Below are 27,247 nucleotides of genomic sequence, written 5' to 3' on the forward strand. Positions count from 1 at the left end.
AGGATGAATGGAAGCGTTACATCTAGAAACTGTTGTGTGAGAGCTTTGGGCCTAGATTCACGCTCACTTGCAGAGGTTTGTGGTTGTCCAAAGGGAGAGGGTTTTTTTGGCTAAGAGGGGGCAAATGTGAAGCTGTTTTGAAACTGCTGGTCCTTGTGCAGGAAAGGGCTGAATTCCATTTTCAGGAAGCCTGAAACTTCAACTCTCATGTGGAAGCCCCATCCCCTTCTACTAGCTCAGATGTCAGTAGTTAGGCTTTATCTGCATTGCTAACTATTGTGATTGCTCACTGTTAACTCATCAAACAAGATGAGAGGATCTCATTACAAGGGCCTGCACTATCTATTATGAATGCTGCTGTTTCAAATGAGACTCATTTTGCATTGGAATTTAACAGCATGCTGGATAGAGGCACAGATAGTTTAATTGTCCTGAAAGTCAACTCAATTTACCAGAGGAATGATTCATCTTTGCTCTGCACCAGAGGTGGCCAGTCTTCCAACCCCTGGCAAATGGATGCATGGCTGCTCTCACCTGCACCAGCCACATCCTTGCTCTCTTCTACAGAAGTCACAGCTCAGGCCCTTGAAGGTGACAGTCAGCCACTGGCATTGCTGTCCTGCAAAATGCCATAATGCACAGATTCATCTGGGTTCATTCCTAAATCTAGTGCTACCTTACTGAATAATCTGGACAGAAATTACAAGTGTCTTTTGTCCTTTTCAAAATCTCAGACTCAGCTGCCAGCACTCACTAGTTCTGGTATAACTACTTCAGAGCTCAGGCTAGCATTTTCTGATCAGTTCTGCAAAAAAAGCATAAAAAAGTTCCCTGGTTCCTAAAACTGGTAGATCCCAGCTTCCTAAATTCTCTATGCAATATCCAAAGCAAATATTTTCTCAGGATTACAAGTTTTATTAATGTCTTTGGTTTTTAAAATTTTATTTCTCAAAAAGTGTGTAATGACTGGCTAGCTGGAGATGATGGGCCAGAAGATTGTATCAGCACAGTTACGAGGAAGAATGTGTGAACACTTTTGGTTAGGTTGGAAAGGAGGAAGAGACTGCCAATCCTTAAAGACAGGGAGAAGAGAAGACAGAAGCAAATATAAAGGCTATGCAGGCACAGGCAGAATTTGGGATCAGATTTACCATAAGATCAGCAGGAAAGGGTGCATTTACATTGCATGTAATGCACAGATCAAGGTTGGTGGTTGGCAGCCGCCTTTGTAGGGAGCAGGAAAGATGCCCTCTTGTTTTCTGTCTTCCAGCTCAGGGGTCAGCTAGACATTTCTAGGGATCATTTATGATTTCCAGCTGAAGTGTGCATGCTGAGATTTCACTTACTCCTTTGGAGTGACTCCTGCTGCCTCTCCCAAATGCTTTAGTGGCTATTGCAGAGCTTCCTAGACTGCACTATAAACCATAAATTGTTAAAAGCAAATAAGGAAGGAAATTGCTGGTTAACTAATCCTAATCAAAATTGTCCCTAGATGATGTGTAAATTCTGAGCCACCTGTGGTGGGCACCAAATTCTCTTTCAAACTCAGCTTTAGATGGTTTTCATGTGCCCTTCTCACAGCCTTCATGTGCCTGTTTTTTCTGCTGCTATTTGCTACTTCGACCTGAAGAATCAGGTCATGTTCCCTGAGGAACATTTTGTCAGTGACTGCTGTGTGGACAGTTGCAGGCTTCAAAAGGTAGTTTTGTTGCTGTTTCTTCTTCTTTTTTTTTTTTTTTTAATCCTTATTAGCAGAAAAAGAAGATAATTTGCAAACAGAAAACGGTAAAAGGAGAATCACGTGTTTTTTGATCATGATCATGCTATCAGAAGCACATTGGCATAATGAGGGGATAATTACTAACTGTGCCGTGTTCTGTTTTCACACAGTTATGATAGTTAGGCATGGGAGCGGGCAGGTTGTCACTCATTTTAGGCAAACCCTTTAGCAGGCACAAAGGAGCCTAAATGTGTATGGGAAACAGTTCATCCTTTGTAGCCCACCTCATCACTTCCAGCATGATTAAATTCACTGACCAGCAGCAAATGCACAGTGTGGAGTTGCACAAGCAATGCTAAATCATTGTAATTCTTCCTGGTAGCAAAAGAGGTGAGGTGGTAAGTATTAAGATACTGAGAGTGTCCAAACCAGCAGTTGCAATGTCAGTCTTTGTATCAGCCTAGCTGCCCTCTTGCATGTGCACACAGAGGATGAAGTGTTTTGCCCAAATTTAACTTGTCTTTGCTTTGGTTCCTGTACAGCGGTCCCATGCAGATCTGTAGTTCTCCATTACAAAACCTCCAGTCCAGGGTTTGCAGTCAGAATAACTTTGTCTGAGGTACAATGCTGGGCAATGATGCTTTCATGGGATAAAAGACTTCCAGCACTCGCTGTGGTTCCAGCTCTTTAACATAATCATAGAATCAGAGAATGTCCTGAGTTGGAAGGGACTCACAAGGATCATCATATCCAACTCCTGTCCCTGCACATGACAACCCCAAAATTCACACCATGTGTCTGAGGACATTGTCCAAGTGCTGAATATCATATCATTGAATATGATATTGAAAGGCACATTCTCATGCTGCCACTGAGCAGACTTGAAAGCCAGGGTCCTCAAGCCCACACCTCCCTGCACAACCAGAGCCTGATTTTTCAGACCTGTCATTAGCACTGGACAGCCTCTTGGCACTCAACTTGAAATGCATGGGCTGATAAACCTTATATGGGCTAGAACCACCGAGGCTGACTATTTTCAGTGATTCAAGCATGTACATCTCATGATCAGTCTTACCGATTTGCTCCAGATTTTGTTGTGCTAATTACCAGTCCAGGTGGCTGAGTTAATTAGTAAGCTGTGTGTTTCAGGGTGCACCATAACCATATATAAATAAATCGTTACTGAGTTAAGACTGCACAGATATGTATTTGATGATGTGGCAGAAATGCTTTGGCTTGCACAGGACAACTGAAATGTATGTATCATTAGGGACCATATGCGGTTCTTTACATTAATTGGCTTCATCTGGATTTGGGTTTTGGAGGTCTGGGTATAAGGGGCTTGAGCTGGAGTCATTGGTTATTATTTATAACAGCCTGATTTTCATTTCCTTAGTTTTTAGGCCAGCCTGTGCTTCGTGAGATACAATGATCTTCCCTCAGATGCTAAAAGGTAACCTGTTTGGGTTTGGACATCTGGAAAAGATGATACAAAGCCAGCAAGATCTCCCCTTGGTAAGGTACCACCAATATCTTCTGGCCTTGAGCAGCTTACCAGTGTCTCTCAAGTGTTTGCTTCCTGTTTGTCACCTCAGAGGTTACCTTAGCACACAGATGGCTCCTGTTCAATGAAGCATGGAGGAAGGCAGCCAGAACATCAGTGGCAGCCATCCCTAGCGTGTGTGACAGAGAAAGGTTGTTTTTTTTTTTGGTCATGACTGTGCAGGAAGCAAAGCATGTGGTCTTTGTTCCCACCACCAAACCTGCAAAGCCCTTCACTCTGGGGTGCTTGTCCCCTCCATGGGTGTGTCTGGGCCTGAGCCTATCGGCTTTTGTATGCCACTCTCATATCCCCATGAGGCCAAGATTCAGGGCTGCATCCTTCCCTTGCACAGCAGTGCTGGTGCCAGGGAAAAAGAGTGGGATGAAGGTAGACAGAGAGGATCAACAGGGTGTGTGAAGTGGCCCTTACAGAGGCAGTTTGGCATGTCACCACCCATGGACAACCACCTCGGTGTTGTGGAGGAGCTCCCTGCGCATGGGCAGGTCCATACCACATCAGTAGCATTCGTCCCATCCCTGCAGCCAGGTCTCTGTGACCACAGCAGTATGTTTCTGAAGAGCTATAGAGAGCTTTCTCGTGTTAAATTCTATCTTGCTGATATATTTGTTGAGTCAATGCCCTGCTCACCATCCAGAAACATAGCCTGGGACTATTAGCACAGTTCATAATTTCAGCAGTGCTTATGAGCCTTCAGATTGAGTCTGTTCTCTCACCAGAGTCATCGTTTACTTCAGCATAATTTTTTTTTAAATTCATGCCCTCCCCCGACACACACAGACCTCACAGAGATTTTAATGCATTTAAATGAAAAAGCTGAACTGTTCCCTTTTTCTTGTTCACATTATGCAGCATTGCCCTTCTCTGTACTTTATCTTATTTCAGAGCTGTCATGCAAACAAACCCAAGTTTTTTAAAAAAAAATTTTTAAAGAAGTGTGCATCCTATCAGCCTTCTGTCTCAGCTCCTTCTCTCAGTATATGTGCAGGGAACAATCCCTTCTCCTGCTTGCCCTCATCTTTCAGGTGTTTTCATTTCTTTCCTAGCTGTGATCCAATATCTCTACAGCTCCCCGGAGTGCCCTGGTCTGCTCCAGTTACCCAATAAAGCCCTACTCCCTTTTCCCCCACACATGCAGTATTTACTATTCCAGGACCATGGAGCTACTGTTTTCTAAAGCATTTTTATGTTTTCTTCCTCAATTACTCCAGAAGTAAGAATTCTTTTTCTGAAAAATCTGTCCTGTCAAGCACGCTATACTGCTAGGACACTCCCTTTTCTTTATCCACCTGATATATCTTGATGAAGTAGTCATTGCATTGCATCTCTTTCCTTCATCACCAGAATATCTGATTGTTTTTAATATTACTTCTTACTCTCTTTTATGCCATCTCAGTCAGCTTTTGAGGAAGACTCAGTCATAAGTCTTCAAAATGCATTGGTTTTTTTTTAATTAATATTATTTTTCAAGTGTGATTGCTGGTCTAGCTTATCTTAGCTACCTTCATCATACCAAAAACTTACTATCTGGTAAGCCTGCCCCTTTTCATGCCCCTGACTTTTGATCAAGGACATTTGGCTATGCTGAACAGTCATTATTCTGCAAGGTAAGTAGCATGGGTTCCCGTTGGATTGTCATGTTGGCCACAGAAACAAAGTCCACTTTGCCAGAGACTAAGCATGGAGAAAGTGCATCCATCTCTGGGGTTTACTGGTGGATAGTTGCTGGTGGCAGGGGGCTGTCAGCCAGAAGTATCATTTGTTCTAGCTCTCAGCATGAGTTCATGGCACTTGTTGCCCAGGAGAGCCAATAACCATAAACCCACCTCAAACACACCTAAAAAAAAAACTCCCTAAAAGGTCAAAACCACAGGAAAATGAGGGGAAAAAACATAATAAATATCCCAGGACATGAAAATATGATGGGATAGGGCTCAAAAGAGCAAAATGCAAATTGTTCCCGTAGAACAAGTGAGTATCTTGTTGCCGCCACTGAAGCTCCTTGTGAGAAGGTGTGGACTTTGGCATAGCTCTGGTGGGGAGCTTGCACAGGTCACAGATGGAGAGGGCAAGATACTATGGAGCAGGTATGGGACAACAGGTCAAGGCTTTCACCTGTAATCTTCTGGTCTCTGGTATCCCACAGAGACCCCTGATGGCCAAGAGACTGCCTTTTCCAAAGAGAAATATGTCCTGGTAGCATGACCTCCAGTATATGGTAAAACTATTACTTACTTCACAGGCCCACAGAAAAGCATCTGCCTGGACAGCAGAAGACCAGCAGATCACAAGTATGAAAATGAATCTGCCAGCTTCTATGCAGAGCATCTATCATGGAATTTAGGCTGCCCCATCTTCACACCTCCCTAGAAAAACTTTGGATTATCTTGATTTTTATCCACACATGGAAGATGAAATGGTCTAAATCTTAATGGTTCGTGGGATGAGGCTGCTTCTCAGTTTCAATAAATACATTAGTCTCTTTGTCAGTGAGGAGTAAAGTGCTGTTTTGAATTCATGGTGCATTTTTAAAGTTTCTTTCAAAGATTACTGGGATTTTTTCGTCTCCCCTTATGTATCTCAGAAGAAACCAGCCTGCCAAACTGCTCCAGGAAGCTCTTCTGAGACAGAGGCATCCACCTCTGTGTACAGTCTGTACTTGCGAAGCAGAACACACAGCCCTTTTTCCATTTAATCCATATTAATTATCTCTCTGCATCTCCTTTATAGTTTCCACTCAGCCCAGGCGCCAAAACATGTGCAGCTGCATCTTGGCCAAACCGGAGCCTTTCACTGCACACCTGGTAAGTCAACACTCTAAAAATAAAAACAAAAAGGTTTACTGCTGAAGAATTGAGGCTCGCCATGCTTGAAAACTGAATGCCTTGGGACTGTGGACTAAGGCAGATATTTTTAGTGCCATCAATATCTCCTGGAGTTGATATCTCCCAAGACAGATGGTTGTTTCCCACAGAACGTTGTCAAATGTTTGCTCAGCCAAGATCAATTTTGTTCCAAGTCCTTTCCCACCTTCTGGTGAAATATCTTTCACTTGCCAGACAAAAAAATTAAAGAAACAGCATGAAACTGTGTGACTCTAGAGCGTTTTCAATCCCATAGCTCCCCTCTGTCTTTTGGCTGTGTGACTGATGTCACTTTCGGCGCCTGTGGAAGAATAGATGCACTCACAATGGAAGTGCAATGCCAAAAAATGAGGGCTCAGGTCTCATGTCAGAGGCTGATTTCCTCCAAGACCTATGACAAGTCACTTCTTAGTGTGTCAAAGGGTCTTGCTGCCACACTTTGTTGTTAGATCTCTTAAAACTACAGAAGCCTTGAGCTCTTATCCTGAGCACCTTGAATCAATCTCTTAAGAAAATGAGGTGCAAGGTGGAAGGAGGAACAGAAGTGGTGTTGAGGAGGAGGTGCTGGGAGTAAGCACAGAGAGGCTGAGTTGTGTCCAGTGCTCAGCAACAACTGCAGCATTTATTTTAATTACAAGCCCACATGAGTCTGGAGACGTGGTGTCTGGCAGCACCACTGGGTGGATTTTCAGCTGAAATTATGGGGGGCGGGGAGAAGGAGTTTTTGAAGAGTGGCATGGACTGTATTCCCAGCGATGGCCTATTTGTAAAACTGGCACCAAAAAAACCACACTTTAATTTCTTTTCCTCACTGGTTGCTATTTTTAGCAGAGCCCAACTTGTCAGAGTGTAAGGGACATGGAGTTGGTAGTTTCCAAAGTACAAACTCCCTTGTAATGCCTAATGATTAAAAGTGAGAAATTGTATCAGCCAGTGCCAGCAGCAGTTTCTGAAATCTTATGATGATACCTTCCTCTTACACTTCTGCTTGTTGTGGCATTTTAGGCTGAAAATTGTTAATACATGGTTGGGTTTTTTGGCTAGGATCAGTAGTGTATATCTTGTCTTTATTACTTCATACATAGTAATAATTCTGATATAGTTTTGGAATTATGAATTATTTTGAAAATGCTACAAAATCTAATTTATTCTTCTGCAAGGTGAAAGGTAAATAGGATCATCCAGAATATTCCTTCCATGTTGCTTCATAATCTTTTCTATTATGGTTTCAAAGGCAGGTGAGGCTCTCACTGGAAGGGAAATCAGTGCTATGATGCCCCAAAATATTTTTCATCCTTTTTTCAGTTGTGAGACTGATCTGTTCACACCAGCCGGACTTAAGCAACCCCATACGCTCAGACTGCTTTTGTGGAAGAGGATTTTGGGTGGAAGAAACTGGCTAGTCTTGCTATTGTAACTCTTGTTTAGGATTTGCTGGGGATTCATTAATATTTCAGTCCTACATTTTCTTAAGGATTACAGATTCCTGATCCTTAACTCATGTAGGAGGTGTTTTCAGCCTCCTGCTAAACAAGCATCTTGACCATTTTTGAAATACTGTGTATATAAAAACATATATTGCATACATATATGCCCAGTTTACTACTAAATTGTTAACCTGCAGACATTGCTTTCTGTTACTTGGCAAAGTCACGTGCAAGTCTATGTGTAAAGCCTTTTCATATTGGGAATCTAATTGCCCATATGGATTTTTTTATGGAAAGCAAGGTTTATGGAAGCAAGGTTTTCAGTGTCATATTGGCTCCTGGGGGAGACTAGATGTGATGGTAATCAATCATTTGGGCTGCAGGTGGCTTTGGGACAACCCCATCCCTACCCTCCTTCAAGAGGCACACTTATACAAACAGAAATGAAGGAAATGCAATAATTCCATGTACAGAAATCAGAGAGAGGAAGACCACACACATATACAACCTAGGGGGAGCGGGGAGGGGCTGATGGTGTTTAATGATTAAGCCTTATTTTATCTCTGTGTTCCTATTTAGTGGTTGCCTTCCCTCTTGCTCTGTTTTGGGAGCTTTCTGAGGTGCTTTGTGCTGTAAGGAGAAAAAGTTCTTGCTTTATCCTTAAGAATATTCATGTACAAAGGCCAAGCTCCTACTCTTACATCTTTGATCTGGAGTTCATCTCCCAGATGCATTAATTCACAGAACAGAGGTAGAATATCATCATCATTAAGATCCAAATCAAGCTGCCTCTCCTGTAAAGGATCCCTCTGCCTGAAGCAAAACAGAACTGTTAATGCATTTTTTGTAAACAATGCTGTTAAAGATGCATGAATGATGTGTGGTAAATATTAAAGCAGAACTAACACTTTTTTTTTCCTTACTCCATAAAACATAGCGGAAAAGTCTCCAGGTCAAATTCCTTTTCATGTAAATTAAGCCAGACCCTTTGATTTCAAGAGTTTTGCCCATTTCCTTTACTGTAGTTTTACAGTTTCTGCAAGAGATCTGAAGCAGCCCTGTTAGGGTGTTCGCAAATATGGCAAATTCAATTATGGAACTATGCAGGTGTCAAGTTATAAAAACACTGAATGTGACCTGAGCAATTACAGAGAATATTCATGAATATTTAAAGAGATTTTGTAGTCTCCGAAATCTGCTCCCTGACCAAGGCTGTGGCAGGTTTAACACATAGTGTGATGCTTTACTTGCCCATCCCGTGTAAGTGATGCTGGCCAAAGGCTGGGTGCAGGCTCTGTGTTGCTGTTAATCTCCCAGCCACATTGCCTGCTAGGCTGTTATCCCACCTAGTGGCTGCAGTACGTCTGCTCTCCCTTCTCACAAGATGCATTTTTTCCATGATATTGGTGAAACAAGTCAAAGTTTGACATATTACTTCAGTTAGCAGTGGATATGCCTTCAAATTGCTTGGTCAGATGGTCAAATGCATGCCCCTGCCTTAACTTGGTTACACCAGGGACAGGTTTCACACTCAGATGGGTATTTACATTCTCTAAATTTGTACATCAAATATATATGCCTGTTTAATACAGTCAGCTTTCTAGTCTAAGTACTCTGTATCACTCTTCTCAGTTACATTTGTATCTGGTCCTAATTTGGGTACATTGAGATAATGTGAATAAGCCCCTCCTGTCCCTGCTTATGGGACCAGCTCAAGTTCCCTGAAGTGTCCCTAATGGCAGTCACAGGAGTGAATTTTATCTTCTCTACTGTCCATACACAAATGTCCACAATACACCTCTACGCCATCCATCTAGTTCACCATCAGCCCAACTCTGGTCTGACCGAAACCAAAAGTAAAAATGCTGTTGCCCTTCAAAGAAACAGGGTTCAGGCTAAAATTTTTAGTTTAATGGCAATGTTTTATTAAAATAAGGTGCCTCTGGAAAAAATTCTACTACTCCTAATCTCCTCAAATCACATGAGAAGAATCCATTGAAACATATTTTGATGACAAGAAGAAAAAAAGAGGACTTGCCAAAGCAAAGAAACTTCCTACAATTGGATAAGGAAAACATTTGTGGTGAGCCTTCAAGATGGAGTTCACCTGTGAAATCTGTTACTGCTTCCTTCCAACCTTGCTCTTTGCCACTCTTATTTCTGTGCCACATTTTGCTCTGTTACAACTTTCCAAAAGTTTCTTTATTGTCAAAAGAAGTGGGATCTCTCCCCTCTTAATTCTTTAAGTGTCTGCATTCCTTAAATGCATGCATGACTCACATTGACTGGATGGTCCAAATCTTTAGGTTGACTTCTCTACCCAGAAGAACCCCTTGATTCCTTTCATGATTTTTTTCCCCTTCTTTTGATATCAGTCTTGCTGTGAGACTAAGGAACGCAAGGGTGAAGCTAGCTGAAGTTCCCAGCACGTCCCTGAAGAGTGTCCACTTCTCTCTGCAGAGCAGAGATTTAATAGGGAAGGTCACCCTAGTAAATTAATGATGGATCTTTACCTTTTTGTAACAAATAAATGCCTCTTCTTCAAAACGCAGAACTAAAAGAATTGTTTTCATATGTATTAAAAAAAAAAATCACACTGGTAGAAAGGAAAAGCATTGTCCTGACCATCATTTTTCCTAAATAAGTCTCAGTGTTTAATTTCTTTTTTGTTGAACAAATCATAAGAAAAGGAGTTGCTTCAGCCTACTGATGTTAATTTAAGTGAAAGCATTCCCACCTGTGCTGTCTCTCCTGTGTACTGCAAGACTATCTTCCCTAGAAAAGGCATAAAACCTTGAAACAGACTTTAGTTTTCCTTCTCTCTGCTTTTTTTTTATATAATTTGGTGACGAAATGCATTTACCATCAATACCATACTCGATTTAACAGTTGGCTTCTTCATGCAGAAAACTTACAACTCCTTTCTCCATGAGCTGATTGCTGTGTGCAGCCTGGGAAGCTGTTTCCCTAGGTTCCTAATTAGCTGCCTTCCCAAGCTGTCTTTTCAAACCGGATCAGATATCCATGATTCCCTTCATATGTCTCCCTGCTGCCTGCTACACTTTAAATTACATTTCCAACAGTATCCTTTACCGAGTCTGCCTGCCTGGTTATGCCATGGAAAGATTTGCCAGGCTGGTGAACCCATTGTGGGGTTCAGGTGCCAAAGCTTCTGCACCCTCCCTCTGCTGCAACTTTTTGTCTCCAATTTTCCTAGGGCTATGGGATGCTCACGCAGTCCACTGATGAGAGGGATTTCCCATGGCAGGACAGTATCTGGTTGCAGTGGTGGGACCAGAGCAGAGCTGAGTGTGGTGTTGGCTTCTCCACTGGGCTGCAGGTCAGTAGCAGGGCACAAGCATCCCTGGGCAAAAAATTAAAGGAAGTAATTTCTCAAATTTCTACTACTGTATTTCATAATTTTTGTTATTTAAGTCGTGTGGGCAACCACTCACTAAGTAAAACTTATTTCTAGACAAATTCTGGTAATGAGCTCCCACTTAGCTGATGATCAGCTTGTAAAAGTAATTGCTCTGGAATTAATGATGGAGGGTGGGTTTTTTGTTTAATCGCACTATCCCTATACTTAGGTACACCAGACTTATCAGAGCAACTCTTAACATGATCATTTGTTGCCTCCAAATAATATTTCAGTCTGAGATCATAATCCTCAGCCTAAAATTAAAGCATCGCCTTAAACCTGCAGCAAAGAGCAGCTTCATGCCTGTTGCAGTTGATGCTACCTGTGTAACAGCACATTTGGCGCTGTATTTTGAAATATGTAAACTCTTAAATGTACCTGAAATGCAAAGAAACAGGCAGGAGGAGTAAGTTTCCTCCCTTTGCTCAGCCTGGAAGGTGGAGGGGAATGTCTTTTTGCACTCATGAGTTTTCTGTGCTGTAAAGAGTTAATTGTTCTAGTTTCTCTCCAATAGTAACTGGATTATAAAAAGGGGGGTTTGGTGCTTTTAGTGCGCTTTCTTTAAGGAAGATTATTTTGTAGGATTATTGGCTTTCAAGTTCAAGCCAATGCAGGGTCCAGGCACAGGAGTCAAACGTACATAGCAAAGCTATCTGCATTCTCATTAACAGACAAGGAAAAACATTACAGTTCTGAAGCACTCTGCTTTCATCTTTTGCATAGGCCATGTAGCCAGAGATAACTAGGGAGAAGCCTGAGAAAAGCAGCAATTACAGTTAGTCAATAATCCTCAAATGACAGCAATTAAAATTCTGAAAAAAAAAATTAAAAAGAAAGCAAGGTAATGGCAAATCATCCATCAACGATTCAGAGCGTTTTTGCAGATCTCAACTTGAAGAAAGGAGTTTTTAATTAAATCATCATCTGAAGACACCATTGATCCTTCATGTTTGACAATTTAGAATGCAAGAAACAGCTTTGAATGGCCGTAATCATAAAAGATGTGTTTGTTTTGCCCAAGATGAGCCCCTTGCCTGGCTATGTAAAAAAAGATGATTCTGCTGAAACTCTGCTCTCTTCTTTTAAATTATCTAATTTCCATCTCCTTAGCTGAGTTAAGTTAGTGCAGTATCATTTGTATTTGTTTCCAGATAAAGACCTTTATAGATAGTATTTTTCAGTATAACTTTGTCCCCTGCCCCAAGAAGATAAAAACAGTGAATTATAGTTCAGCAGGGCTTGTGCTGCCATGACACAAGGAACTTGAGCAGCTTGATTCAGGAAGTGCTTTTCCTTAGCTCCAACCAGGGCACAAATTTCAGTTCTCATCATTCTCAACAGCCTTTTGGAGGCTTAGTCCTGGGGGGTCTCCCTGTGACCACATGTGTCTTCAAGGGGCAGCACAGGTGGATGCATCCTTAGAGAGGTCACCTACTGTTTTCAGAAGGGATGGCTGATTTGGGGTGTCACCTTTCAAGGCTGCACAAGTGTCTGCTCCCACTCACTGATGATGATGAGGGGCTCCCAAATCACCCAGCAGCTGGCCAAGGCTGGAGGGAGGTGGAGCTGGGGATGGACTCAGGGCTGCCCAATCTGCCTCCTTAGGAGACTCAAGTGGCCTCAGGTGGTGGGCTGAGGTGCCTGACAGGTTTTTCCCTGGGTGCGAAGAGTGTTGCATCTTGGCAGAGCAAACCCAAAGAGGGGTAAGTTTTTTGGTGTATTTTATTGTGTGGTTATTTGGAGGGGCATTAGCATCTTTCCTTTTATGGGAGAGTATCAACTGCTGTGTCTGGGTGAGCCTGAGATAGATTTCCTGGCAAACCACTGCAGCTGAGTGTAACCTCCTGTGCATCGAAACCAGAGGGGCTCAGCTCTGACAGAGCCTTGTATAACGGAAAATCTGGTGGTGATGTTCATGTCAGGCTTGGTGCTGGAGTTATGCTTTAGGAGGCTGGTGCAAGCTGGGGTGGTTGGCTCAGGTGGAGGACTGGGATCTCTCTCCCTCTAAATCCCCTCGGAGGCAGATAGTGGGTTAGAGGTCTTTACTCTTATAAAACATCTATAGTTGTATTGGAGCTGGTGAGACTGCTCGTGGGAGAGATATTAAGTATTCATGCAAGTATTTGCAGGGTGAGGCATTTCACCTTTCTCTGCCTGATTTCCCTGCACAGCTGTACAGTGGATCAGTTAACACAACCTGCTTGTGTCAGACGGGACAGGTATTTGCAGTGTGTATCTCTAGATGACTTGGGACATAAAAGATAGATACCTTTTGGGACACATGTACCTCTCTTTCTTCTAATCTGTTTCTATATTAGATGCCTGGTACAGCCTGAAGGAGACATTATGAATTGTGGCATCTGTCCCCTTCCTCCCCAGTGACTTAAACTCACAGCTCCCAAGCTTTGGTCAGGGAGCAGGCCCTGCTGTCAGGAGACAGGCAGGGATTACAGACCAAGCATCTACCTTTGTTTTCCTTGTCTAGCTGCTAAATAGCTGCAGAAGCTTCTCCTGCAGTATTCCTTGTGCTCAGGGCTTGAGCTGTGGAGCTACCTCAAGGTGCAGCCTTCAAACCAAAGTCAGCACGCTGGAAACTCTCATTTCACCTACTCAAAAGCTTTGCATTTTATATACGCAGCACTAGGATGGGTCCAGACACTGCTTTGATGTTCGTTGTGTACTCCTTTAAGGGGAAATATGTGAATAATTTCTGTGTCTGAAAGAATAAGATGCATTATTATCCATCTGGGATGGGCGAGAGTGGTACTTAAGAGTAAGTTTAGTTCTGTTTTTCTGTAGTGTGTTGTGCTGCTGCAGCAGAGGGCATCAGCCTCAGCCCTGTGATACAGAGCAACAAACTAAACCTCCTGGTGCAATGTTGGTTATCTAATAAGGGTTGATAAAAAGGCATCATCTTTGCTCAGAGTGATAGCCCTGTAATGGATATCACATCTTAGCCAGTGCTTAGTCTCCTGCAAGATATTTGAGCAAGGAGAGGTTCTGTAATAGGGCAGGCTGGCTAGGGCAGGGGGGGAGGGAGGGGCTGGGTGGTATTGGAGAGCAGCATTCTCCACTATCCAGCTCATTCCCTTTGAAGAAAAACACCCTTATCCTCCCTCAGGTATCCAGCGCTGCTGATATACAAATTATGAAGCATTTTTTTGTGCTGCTCTGCTACTTGCTTTGCCAGAGCACACAGCTCTTGGCATTGACAGCTTGCCTCAGTCCAAAACTCTAAACTTTAATCTAATTAGGTGAGCTTTTCTCCACTTTGAGCTGTATCTGCCTAAAGTCTTATCAAATTTTGCTGCTGGCTGCCTTGGGGCTATTCCAAGGCTGATGAGGAGTGAAGAGCAGGATCCAACTGATGTTAAGTCCCATATTGTGCTTGTAGGCAAGAAAATGTCTTCTCTGAAGATGGTAACCAGCAGTACTTCAGAAAAAAACAGAAGACGATCCCTTTCTTTTTTTTTTTTTCTTAAAGGCTTCCGTTGGAGCCTCTCTAATTACCAACCACTAATGTTCCCCTGTGGTCGTTGATGTTCTCTGATTCCTGTATGTTTGCAGGAAGGAGAAACTGAACCACTTACAAAGATAAACTGATAAAAAGAGGGACCTCTCTGTGACAGCTGACATCCTCATTATCTGAGCTAAGTCAGACTAGCAACTAGAGGATAATTTTCTTTGTCCTCTTTTTGACCAAAAACGTGGTGCCAATGTCTGCATCCTGAAGAAGTACCAAGAGCAACTGGTCTTGGTTGGCTCTGACATCCCAAAACATGTAAGCACATGTTTAGCCTTAAAGAAGCAGAATAAAATTACTGAGATTTGGGGCTTAAAATAAGTTTAAGTGACTTGCTTGATTATGACTTGCTAACAGCAGTGAAGCAGGAAGGCTGCTTGAGGGCTGGCTGTAGCATGTCCCTGGAATCGGTCTTGTTGGAGGAGCTGAGTCTGGACTAGAAACTTGGATACAGACGTTGTATGCAAGGATGGATCCCAAACAGAGGTAAATGAAGCCAAGAAAGTTCCGTCCTGCAAGTCTGGTCCAGGCAGTATCTGGTTCTAACAACTTTTTGGAGTCCTTTAAACGCCAGCCCCTTAGGCCCTGAAACAGCTAACTGGAGAAAAGCAAGAGAAGACCCAGGGACTGTCAGCTGCTGCAAGATGCAGAGTGCGTATGTGCATTTAACGCTTCCCAGGACTTAGTCTTGCTGATATAAAATTGAAATGTGGGGAGTTTTGTGGCTTCTAATGTAGCACTGGACAGATGTGGAACAGCTGAAAGTAAAATGCCCATTAAAATTAGTATATTTCTCTTGATTCACGATAGCAAGATTACTTTCCTTGCAGAGTGCTTGCTTCAGAAACACCCAAGGAAGTAAAGTCACTGTGATAACCAGACTACAGCAAAGGAGCTCACACTTGGTTCCTCAGTGCAGCCAAAACATCATTACAAGACCTGCTTCATGTCTCTGCATTCCTTCCCTTGCAACAGGACAGAGGCGAGCTGCTAAATCTATATGTAGCTGCTTCTTCAGTTCAGCCTTCCCTCCTTTGGGGGAAAAAGGACTTAAAGATTTGGCTTGAAGATCACCCAGGGTCTCCAGCTTGAATCTCCTGTAGAGGGAGAGCAACTCTCAGCATATATAAATCTCTCCCCACTTGTGCACACTGGCATTTGCTGCTCCAGTGTGCTGGCCTGGCTGCCTGCTGGTTTCTCCAGGGAAGCTCACAAAGACCCAAAAGTCATTAAAAGAATGATGACTCTTTCCACTGCATGTGGGGTTGGTTTATATTGTCTCTGGATGAAGCCTGCGATACACTCTCAAAACACCATCAGTGATGCTCCTGGGTTTCTCCTCCTGCTTTCTGCTTCAGTGCAAAGGTTAAAGCAGTGCTAGCTTTGCTTATAACAGGTTTAAAAAGGAGCAAAACTTAAGGAGAACCTTGCCAACAAGCTTTGCTTTCCCACCCAGCAGGGATGAGCCATGTGGCAAATTGTTTGTTAAATTGAATCTCGCGTTCTGCACTTCAGCAGAAGCAAAACAAGAGGTGCCACAATTACAACTTCATTCCCTGATTACCTGCCTCAGAGTGGCAGCAATAAGCATTCACAATTTGTTGCTGCATGGCCAATTCATCTTTAAACTGAAACAGCATCTTAATTGTATCCACTAATAGTCAGCTTCAATCAAGAATAACTGTGAATCGCTCCAGCTAGACTAGCTGGGGCGCCTAGCATTTGTGTATGCTGGTTAAAAGGGACTCAAATGAGATCATTGTGTTTTTATTTATGTATACGATCAATAAGGGGGGGGGGGGGAGGTGTTGCACTGGCAGCCATATAAACTCTGGGGCATCTTTATCACCTGGTATTAAGCTGGGGAGATGGGACAGCTGGGATCTATGGGTTGGTGTTGGCTCCTTTTTATGGCTTTTGCATGATTTAGGCAGAGCTGGGCTTGTGGACGGCAAAACTGATGGTGGGGAGGGTCTTGGGTTTTAATTTTGCAGTTCCTGTTGATGAAAATAGCCATAAATTTCAAGGTGTTTTGTGGTGGAGCTTCAGCTTTGCATTATTGGTGTAGAGAATGCAAATGTCAGCAAGCAGAGTAAGAGCAAACCCTTTTTCCAAGGCAAATGTTTGGGCGTGAGAGTCTGCAGAAAAATTGCCTGATGGATGTTAAACCTCTTCCCATTCTGTGGCAGGCTGAGAATAAACCTGCAGACTCTCAGGTTCAGCAGCTGAGCACAGAATCGAACAATTGCCCCTTCTCGCAAGCCCTGGGCACGTTCCTCTCTTGAGCAATGCTGGCTCTCAGGGAGCAGCTGCCTTTCCCAGGGCACACCAGGAAGTGAAATGTGTGTGCGGGGCCCAAGCTGGGGACCCACGAGGGTGATGTGGTGGAAGAAGGGTAGGGCCAGCAGAACCCATAGGATGAGGTGAGACTTCAGCAAGGGCTTCCCTAACCTAGGGAGGGACAAAACATCCCTCCTGTACCTGCTTTTTCACCCCGTTAAATCACACCATGGATTGATAGCAGACAAATTATTCTGGTGACTAGCGGCTAGTTTGAGATTTTTCTTTATTACCACTTCAGCTCAAGTGCTACCACGGAGGGAGAAGGGTAAGACTAATTTAATTTCTTTCCCAGACAATAATTACCTGGATATGTAAACCCTGCTGCCAGATGTATATCTGCAATTGCACCAGTGTGAAAAGCATGGCTTTTTGGTTAAGCTTCTCGTACCAGAGCACTTCAGCTCCCCTTGCCAACTCCTAACTGTAAGTACAGCTCAAAGGCTTCAAAAATTACTATATAATTTATATATATATAAAAAATATAACACGGGAATTCAAGAGAGGGTTTGCTGGAGGAGATGCATCGGTGACTCTGAGAACTGCCGTATGGTGCTGTAAGGCATAGAAGAAAATGGCAAATGCTGAGGGGGCATGGCAAGCTGTTTGGCAGCAGGAGGCAGGCAAAACTCTGCTTCTAATTTCAGTAGAAACCTTGACATCCCTTCATGTCACAAATAAGGTTTTGAGACCTACTGAAGGGTGTTTTTCTTGTTTCTCAGCATACTGGAAGCCTTGCCGTAGCTGCTCTGTTGACCTCTGGAAGCAGGAAATAATACTGTTTCCATACCACCCTGAAGGCTTAGGATAAGCTGCTTTGCTTTAACTTGGGTGTGCGAATACAGGTGTGCACTGCATGGCCTCTCCCCGGCTGGGGGTTCCTGCTGTAGCTCTTGCACAGCTGGAAAGTCAAAAGCACTTCCACCAAATAAATAAAGCTGCTCTGAGATTTCCTCCTTTCTCTGTCTGCCAGTGTCTCCTGAGGACAGATAATGTTTAATAGCTCTGTTCTCTGCTGTTGACTTCACTCCTCCTTTTTGTGTGTTTGTATTTGCATGCACTCCATTTTTGCTGTAGGAAACTCTTTTCCTTGCTCCTACATGTGTTGCCCCTTGCAGCTCTGCTTCCTTAGTACTGAGCAGCTGTATCCTCTCTCTCTGCTTTTCCTTCTTTTCCCTATACTCGTGAATTACTTCAGAGAGCACCTACCTTCCCACTCCTTCTGACTTGCCCATGGCCACAGACCTTCAGCCTGTGCTTCTTGCTCCTTGCTGGCTCCAAAATTGTCTCCTGTTGTCTCCTTTGCCTAAATCCCAGCCATTTATCAATGTGTTAGTGAGAACTGCCATGAACCAAGCCAGTGAAATATAATTATAGTCAGGTTTTCTGTTAGATGATTGCAAATACTGATATTGGCACAGATCCTGACCTTCCCCGCCCGGATGGCAGTGTCACTGAGTAACCTGAGGTGGTATCAATGGCTTTTCTAGTCTTAGGGTGTGGTTTAGGCTCTGACTTAACAAAGCACCTCGTTAAAGTTGTTCAGAAGAGTAAATCAATCCCTTCAGCAATTGCACTTCAGGGTGGGAGCCTGAACTGCACAGTGCTGCCTTGAGAAAGTCAGGAGCCAGGACTACTGAGCTACCGCCCTTTGTAGGGTGCAGCGGCGTGGCTCGTCCTTCCCTGGTCAGAGGCAGCACCCAGCACCTCGGGGATCCAGCCCACCGGCGGGGCTGCAGTAGTCCTCCCACCACTGTCAGACCCCGTGCACTGGGCTGAGTGGGGTTTTGCGTGTGTATTAGCAGCATCTGTGGCTTTGCAGACCTGGGGCTGAAGTTCAGCTGCTGAGGCTTGTTCAAAGCAGACTAGATGAAGGCACAATGATATGCAAAAGGCAAAAAAACTCAGTCACCTAATTTGCATGTTTCTGATGCCAGACACACCAATAAACAGAAGAAATTTTGGATAAAGAGCAGAGGGGTTTGCAATTAACACATTAAACAGATCTACCAACTGTAAGATCAAAACCAGTAGGAAACGAAACACCTGTGCAATGTGACCAGTGACCATGGCTCTGCGCTGATGATTTGATTTACGGTAACGTTAAAGGCCCGCAGGAAGCTGATGTTGCCTTGTAAACGCCCCCTTCTTTCATGTAAACTACTTCCCACAGTCTGGCACCAAACAGATAATTTCTCTCCTTGTATTTTTATAACTACATAATCTTTAGGATCTGATTCCTGCCTTTACTGTGTACTTGCTTGCTGCTAAACAAACTTCTGTACGTGAGCCAGGCAATATTTTGTTGACAAAAATCACTTTATCACCAGAATTATGGGTATGCAGCTGATGAAATGCCTTTAACTGACAGAATGCTTTTAGTCACGTGAATTTACTCGACTAAATGATTTTAGGTGGATTAAACCAAGAATTGAATCAGACTCTTTCCTCTAAGGAAAGAATTTCATTGATCCTCTCTGAAGTTGGAGAGACCCATGCAGTCAAATGTATTTATTCCATAAACAAGTCTGCCATGGCCTTAAAATTGCTGCAGCAGGACACAAAAGACTCAGGGGGAACTTGTAGCAGGGCTTGACGAGCTCACTAACAAGATGGGGGTCAGGACTGAAGTTTCTCTGTGGGATGCAGTGCTATGTGTGACTTGGGTTTTGGACACCATATCTCACCCCTTGTAATGATCACAGAGACTTTTTTCCCAGTATGACTTTCACAACAGAAAATGGGTGTCTGGCAAAAAAAGTAATTTTTTTTTCCCAGACACTGGGAGGAGGGTGTCAAGAAATGCAAAACCCAGAATAACCAGCTATTGCAAATATGTTGGTTTTTCCACCTTTACTTTGAGAGTTTTCTATTTCATGATCAGCTCTCCTGAATATTTTCCTACTGCAAACTTAGCTGCTACTCTGTGGGTAGCAATGGTAAAGCACGTACGTGCTCTGCTTGTCTCTTCTGCAGCACCTTTAATTTTCTTTGCTGGGTGGTAGAAGAAATTGGGTTTTGGGGAAGGAAGAAAAGAAACTTTTATTCTTTGTACCCAGTGAGGTCACAGAGAATGAACACCCTGCTTGCTTTTGTATATGGAAGTGCCTGATGGTATCCTGTCATCCTGCCATCAGATATCCTTGATTTCACCTCTTGGGTCCTTCTACAGCTGGATGATGGGTGAAAAGGGATCCCCCCAGCATTAATCTCTGCTGGGAGCTTACATACCACTATAATAATTAATGATTATGGTCTAAATTATTATTCCTAGTGTGTCTTTGGCAGCATTCAGATGAGGCTCTGAAAGCCTTTTACACAGAGGGATAAGAACCAATCCCCTGTTCATGCTTGTACAGTCCGAGTCTGTCTCACACCAGCGTAAGGCAGCTGTTTTAAAACATTACTCTGCTTTTTTCCCCAGGGTGCCAAGTTCAGAGAAATAAAGGCACAAAGGTTATGTGCCCATAATTCCTTGCACAGCTGCAGGGCCAGGGCAAAACCACCCATGATTTCATCTAGGCAATTATGCCTCTTGCTTAAATGCACTTGGAATAAAGTGCATTAAAATCTGGCTTGTCACTCACTGCCACTACCTCTAACAAGGTGTTATTTTCCTAATTGCTTTTGTTTGGTGTTCAGGGTTAGGATATTTTTCCAGCTTCCCCTGGGTTCTTGGTGTGGCTCTTCGCAGGGACTCCATTTCCATGCATAGGCTCCTGCACATTTCCCCTGTGTCCTTCCATCCGGGACACACGCAGGGGCTTTGCCCCATCTCTCTTCTCCAAGGACACAGGGCAGGGGATGCAATTCTATGGCCAAGGGGTGCTTGAGAAATGAATGCTGCATTAGTTAGCTCTTCCCTGTCTGACCTGCAAGTTGGTATTTTTATAATTAAAGCATGGAAAATGCCACCAGCTATGTTTGTGAAGTAAAAAACCCACTACTTTTCAGTCTACTATGGAGTAATTACAAATATATATTTATGTGGTGTCAGAGCTGGTTCTGCTTTCTGTTAGGGTGGGTTTCCCTTTTGCCAAGTGATTTATCTGTGAAATAAACAACCAATGTTGAAATTAAAGCACATTAATGTAGCTGATTTGTAAATAAAAGGGAGAGTTAGCCAGACAGAGACCAAATGTTACAATGTAATTTGAGACAATGCTTCTGTTTAGAAAAAGACTATCATCCCCCTGCATGCTCATGGTAATGGAGCAGTAGGTACAGGGGCTGGTGGTATAGCAGAAATGCCATTGCCTAGTACTGCAAATGTTTGAATACTCATTAATTATAAAAAGCATTTTGAAGTTCCACAGCAATTACCTACTTGAAGGGTTTTCCTGGTAACACTTCTCAGAAAAGTTTATTTCATTGAATTGTGCTGCAAATCTCCAAGGCCTGGGAGTGAGGAGAAGGGAGTCAAAACCTCCATCACTTCCCCTGAAAATTATCCATGTGGAGGTGGTTTGAGGTTTTGATAACTTGCAATACAGAAATGAAGAGATTATGGTCACAGTCACATTATGTAGGGAATGTGGCTGAGTGTTGCTGCTTCCCTATGAGGAGATGTTGTAGGTAGATCTTAAGAAAGAGATTATTCAAGATGATGCACTTGAGCTGCACAGGGAAGAATTAATTGACACCTAGATGTATTGGGGGTAGGGATGGTGACAAACGCAGCAGTGAGAACAGATGTATGCTGGAAGGGCAGCATGATAAACGTGCATCTTCATATCTACAGTGCCTGAGAAAACGCTTCTGATCTGATACAGGTTCAGTAACTAGTCATGTTTGAGTATGGTGGTGACTGGATTGATTTAATTAGCTCTCATTAATGGCATTGAAGATAGTTCAACAGCAAGCAGCGGAGAGTCTCGCTGAAGTGTTGCATGTTAATTGTGTTACGGGACAGCTCTTTTACATAAGTACAAATTAGATGGTGAGTTGTTCGGAAACACTGATGTCTCCCCTTGCTGGGAGAGACAAGACTACTGCCTGGGCTGGCTGTGTTGTGCACCTTCCCCGTGCTGGCATGGGCTTTCTGTGCCCTGTGACGCTTTATGCCCTCACGTAAGACTCTGGCCACAGGGCTCCTTCCCCTGTCACCTCCCTCCCCACTTACATGAATAAAAGGGCCCTTGCAAATCAATATCCTCATTAAAGCTTATAAATTATTCTTTTGATCTACATTGACTCTGATAAGTGAGCAAGCTGGCCCAGGGAAAATTTTATATTGCCCCTATGGCTAAATCTACTCTTTTTTTTTTTTTTTTTAACCTGTCTCATAACAGCATTTCAAAATTCACTTTGGAGCTCTCAAACCAATTGCAAAATAACAAATTTTGGTAAAACAAGCCAATTTCGTTCCCACATTATTTCATATAAGAAGTAACTAAACTTCATATTGCCTGGCTTAGTTGGGAGTTACCTGCCCCTACCCTGGACTTCACTGCTGTTTATAGCTCTCCATGTCTCCATCCCTAGAGGTATTTAAAAGGGTAGATGTGGTGCTTGAAGATATGGTTTAGTGGTGGACTTGGCAGTAATAGGTTAGTGGTTGGACTCAATTATCTTAAGGGTCTTTTCCAACCTTAATGATTCTATGATTCTATGTCTGACCTGGCATTTTCCTTGCCCAAAATCTGCCTCGGGCTGAGGTCTATGGAGATGTGCTCACTGTCTTGGGGAGCAAGATAAGGGCGAGGAAGTGTAGTGTGTCTGTGTATTAAACTGTTTGTAAGAGGTATTTGTTTTCCCCCTGCCCTGGTGAGGAGGGGGAAGCAGGCTGAAGGGTGAACTCAGAAGATGGAAACACGGGATGGCCCAGAGGGGCAGCACTGCGGTAACTAGACGCGGGGAGCAGCAGGAGCCATATGGCATTGCCTAATCCTGCTGTGTCTGAGGGGGAAAAGCTGGGGCAGAGGATGGAGGTGGTGGCATGTCCTTGCTAGGATGGAATCACCAAAGGGGAATGTAATTAAAACCTACTTGTTTTGAGGGGTTTAAGCCCATACAGGCCAGTCATAATTCTAGCATTGTGTTTCCTTTGAAAACCTTGCTTTGGTGACCTTGTTTAAAGGGGATTATTTGTGGGTAATGTTCCTGTGCTGCTAACAGAAACCATGACAGGAGCCCACCTCAGCAGGCTGATTCCCAGGCAAGGTGCATTGCCAGACAACTGCAACTTGGAGCAAGTGCTCGTGGAGGTGGTACATTTGTCCTCTAAAGGAAGGGTAGGGCTTCATTTTGGTCTGGAGGATGGTTTAAAAGAATAACAATTAACAGATCTGCCTTGTGTTTGCCATTTCTTTGTGAAAAACAACATACTACATTAATGTCTTTGTAGACGAGGTATGTTACCACACCTCTGTCCTTTTTCAAGAACTGTAATGCTTGAAAGCATTGCAGGCAGATCTAATTTTACAAGTGAAAGGCTGTTTTTGCCTCCAGTTCTGTCAGACACAGATTGAAAAACCTCTGTCCAAGGGTCAATTCCTCAATCTGCCTCACCGCGAGCCAGAGGAGAACAGAAAGATGTGCTTGCATCTGATAGCACTCTGTGACCACAGAGGCACTGTGAGCTAGTCCTGTCTCAAAGGCCAGAAAGGACCCAAAAATGCCTTTCATGGATAAAGACTCAGTCCCAGCTGAGTTGATTGGCTGAATATTGCAAGGACAGAAATGCACAGGCTGGTTGGGCCCACCTTTCACAAGTGGATGAAGCCCAGAGATCTGGTGTGCTGGATTTCTGTGCACTGGATTTCTGTGCTGAGTGCTGTGCTGAGTGGGGTCTTTTCTTTTAGAAGCAGTTTAAGATATCATCCTCTGCAACTGGGGTTTCAAACGGTCCAGCTATGGGGAGCCGTTCACGGGCTGGGCTTTTAGTGTCCCTTGCCTGCGCTGGATATGCTGGGAGTTCTCTTCACCCTCGCCAGCCTCTGCTCTCCATGGGACAGTAGGAAATTGCATGTGGTTTGTTGCCTCCGACTGGAAGGCAGTATCGTATACATGTATGTGGGAATGATACCCATGGGAAAATTAACTGTACAGCTGTCGTGGCTGATGAGGGGTGCTTTTGAAATGAAAAGCAGTGTTTAGGAGCTGTCTCAGCTGTCTCCTGGCAAAGCTACTCCCTGTGAACAGTGCACAGTGCTGGAGGACCCTAGGTGAAATGCAAGCTGTGCTTCCCAAAATAACCACTTTTCCCCACCTTTTTTCCTTTTTCCACACCTGACGCTGTGCTCAGAGATGATGGAGAAGTGGGATGTGCGTACTGGTGTGAGCTCTTCGAGCTCTTGGCAAACGAGGGCTTTCTGGACTGGAGGCTGCGTCACATTTGAGTCTCACCTCTTTTGTGCCTTTGACCCTGCACCTTTCTACATATATCATGGGAAGTATTTTTGACCTGTGAGAAAATGGCTTGTGTAGTTGCTTTGTCCAAGTTATTAGGGCCAAGCCAGGAAACTTGGACTACGGTGACAAAGATGGTGCATGCTGATGAGGGGCAATTTGGAGTGGTACCTCTCCAGGGCCAAAGGGTCGATGCCTCTACCTTCGCACGAGGTTTCGGAGGAGATTGGCTGCTGCCTCTGTGGGGCTCTAGCTGCTTCTACAGGTGAGAAGAGATGCGAAATGGTACTTGTCTGGTGGCAGAGAGAAATCAGGTTCCGCATTTATGGGTGCAGTGTGGAATAGTTGCATCTTTTGTAAGTTATACCTTCTGATTACACAGGTCACTGAACTTCATTTAACCTCTAGCTTTGGGAACATGATGGCATTAAGAGAGGGCTGAGAAAAGATTTTCTCTCCTTGAAGAAATTGATAGATGTTGACCTTCTATTTTCCCCTGAGGTAAAGCAAACAAAGATGAAAACGATGTGTTTCTTTTCAGTTTGTTGTAGCTTTTTTTACTCCATCAGCTTGTTTTGATATTAAGATTAAAGTGACTCCGATAAAATAAATTCCACAATTATTTCCCAGTGGTTATTTGTTGAGTGCACTTTTTCAGAGGAGAAACCCATGTGACTGGGAAACTTCCCACTAGATCTAGAGACCATCAGGTTACCTGTGTTGGAAAGGACAATAAAGGCCCAGCACTTGTGGTGCGTTGATCCCCATGGCTGCCTGTACAGCAAGGTTTGGCAGTGTTCCTATGTAGCCGTGAGCTCAGGTCAGCTGCATTTTGGGACAGTGAGGACAACTGACCAGCAGGAGCTAGGAATCTCTCCACTTAACTATTTCAAAAACTAAATGCTTGGGCATTGTTAGGAGATTTTTGTACGTTTTTGCCAGTGTGCCCTTTCTTGGGCAAAACAACAGGATTTCTGCACAAAATCCACTCTCGGAGAAAAAAAAAAACAGCTGGATCTTTGAGTAACACTGCTGAGTTTCCTGAGGTGTAACCCTTTCTCAGACAATTCCTTTCTAAAATATGGCCCCTGGGTTTATAGATTTGGTGAGGAGATGAAGTACTGCAGATGTCTGCCTTATACGCTGTGCCCTTTCTACACCCAACATGAATGCTGTGCTTTTCCTGAAATTGTCTCCAGTCCTGTTCAAATTCTATGGAGAATTTGTTTTAATAATAACTTGTCTAAAGAAACAAATTTCATTATCAAAGAACAGAAGGAACCCTGGCTTTTAAAATATACAACCTGCCTGTATGACACGCAGACACTCTTTGAGCAAGAAGGGTATGAATCCCTTAGCTCCTGACTTGGTAAGGATGTTTGAGAAAGACCTTGGCCTTTAATGCTGTTCAAATACTCATATTAAAAGCCCCACTTTGATGTTCCTAGCCTAAAAAAGTTCTGTGCTACTGTTGTGTAGGGGGGTGTCACTTTGTCAGTTGCATCTGGGGAGTTATTAGCAGTTTTCATTAAACCAGAATTTAGGATAAGCAAGTTGCAGTGGTCCAAGCATCAATATCAATTAGAGGTTTTTGAGAGCTGATACTGTATTTTTTGGTTGGATAGATACAGTAACTTCATTTCTGAAAGGAGTGTGATAGAAACTCAATGCACAGACTAGCACAGATGAATGGTGCTTTTTGACTGAATTAGCAAAGTCCTTCAGCTGTCTGCAGATGAAATCCATGAAAGAAGCCTGTCTCTGTGAAAACCCTTAATTGCTGTTGTTATGCAGAAAAACACCAGGGGACCAAAGGGTTATATATCTGCCTTGACCTGCTCTCTACTATAAAGAGGAAGGTTGGATCTGCAGCATGCTCTGTCCTTCAAAAGGTGTCAAGGTGTCCTCTCCCTTTGGAGAAAGAAGGTAACTGGCCTTGTGAATGAAGGTGAGTTCTTCCAGGCTGTGACTCACCTAGTGTTGAGGCTTCATAGCCTGGTTTTTTCTCTTCTTTTATGGGATAACGAAAATACAAAAACTAAACCTTTCAGTAAACTAGCTCTTGGTTTGATACATGTGAATCTGATTACAGTGGGGACTCTGCCCTGTAGGTTTGTCTGGGTTTATTTTTCCTAACACTTCTATTTGGACACATGTATTTGGGTTTTGTTTTGTTTTTTTCTCAAGTTCCTAAATTTAGGTGAGGAGGATGATGTGCTTTCACCATTTCCCATGTGAATGGATTCCTAACAGCTTTACAGAATTAATAATAGTGGAGCATGGAGGCATATGCTCAGGGCAGCACAGAGGGAGACCAGCTGAGGAGGAAAGACAAACTAAGAGCTGCAATTCTGTGAAATAGGTTCTCCCTTTACACTGGACCCAATCTTCTTCAGGCAAAGCTTTTCACTTGCTACAGACACAAATTTGAGCTAATTCTTGCTGCTGTGCTACCAATTTTATTGCAGCAGCAGTACTGATGGAATTGCTCAGCAGTAGGGCGTGTGGCTTCCTACCAGCCCCTCTGCCCCAGCCATCAAATACAGCTTCCCCTTTCTCCTACCAAGACTTTAGCTGCTTTACAAAGGTCTAAAAGAAACTCATGTGGTGCTGAGCTTTAATAGCACCAGGGCTGTGGTACCTACCCAGTCTTTCGCTTGTGCAAGCAAGAGCTGTTTGTGACTGTGGAGGAAGAGCAACAAATTTTAGCCTGTCGTTCCTAGTTTTAGCCTTTATCCCAGAGTTTTAGGAATATCCACAAGTTTCCAGCAAGAGTCTGCTGTCCATAGCATGTGGCCTCATGTCCGCACAACTTCAAGTGACTGAACCCGCCTTAGTTTGGCGTTCCTCCTCCAGAGAATGTCTGGTCTTTTAACTGTGGCTCATTAATAGGTTTGGAGAATAAACTATTACACCAAACTTATTCCACAGGTCCTGAGAAACTTAGAGTTGAGTGCTTTTTACTAAGTCTTATTGCAGTGCCCATTGTACATAGATCAGAGCTGCTTGGCCCTGGTTGAGTCCTGACGGAGAAGTGCTTG

The 27,247-nt window shown here is 43.5% G+C and overlaps 1 protein-coding gene across 1 annotated transcript in view; it reads left to right on the top strand.

The window, feature by feature from the left end:
- Positions 1 to 26,154, top strand: part of BTBD3 (BTB domain containing 3) — a 156,345-nt gene extending 130,191 nt beyond the window's left edge. Inside the window, exons 14-15 of the mRNA XM_075088242.1 lie at positions 3,117 to 3,235; positions 26,099 to 26,154. The gene's annotated coding sequence lies outside the window, so the exon portion shown is untranslated. The remainder of the gene's footprint in view (positions 1 to 3,116; positions 3,236 to 26,098) is intronic.
- The last annotated feature ends 1,093 nt before the right edge of the window (positions 26,155 to 27,247 follow it).

The sequence above is a fragment of the Phalacrocorax aristotelis genome, chromosome 3 (assembly GCF_949628215.1).
Source record: "Phalacrocorax aristotelis chromosome 3, bGulAri2.1, whole genome shotgun sequence".
Classification (NCBI taxonomy): Eukaryota; Metazoa; Chordata; class Aves; order Suliformes; family Phalacrocoracidae; genus Phalacrocorax; species Phalacrocorax aristotelis.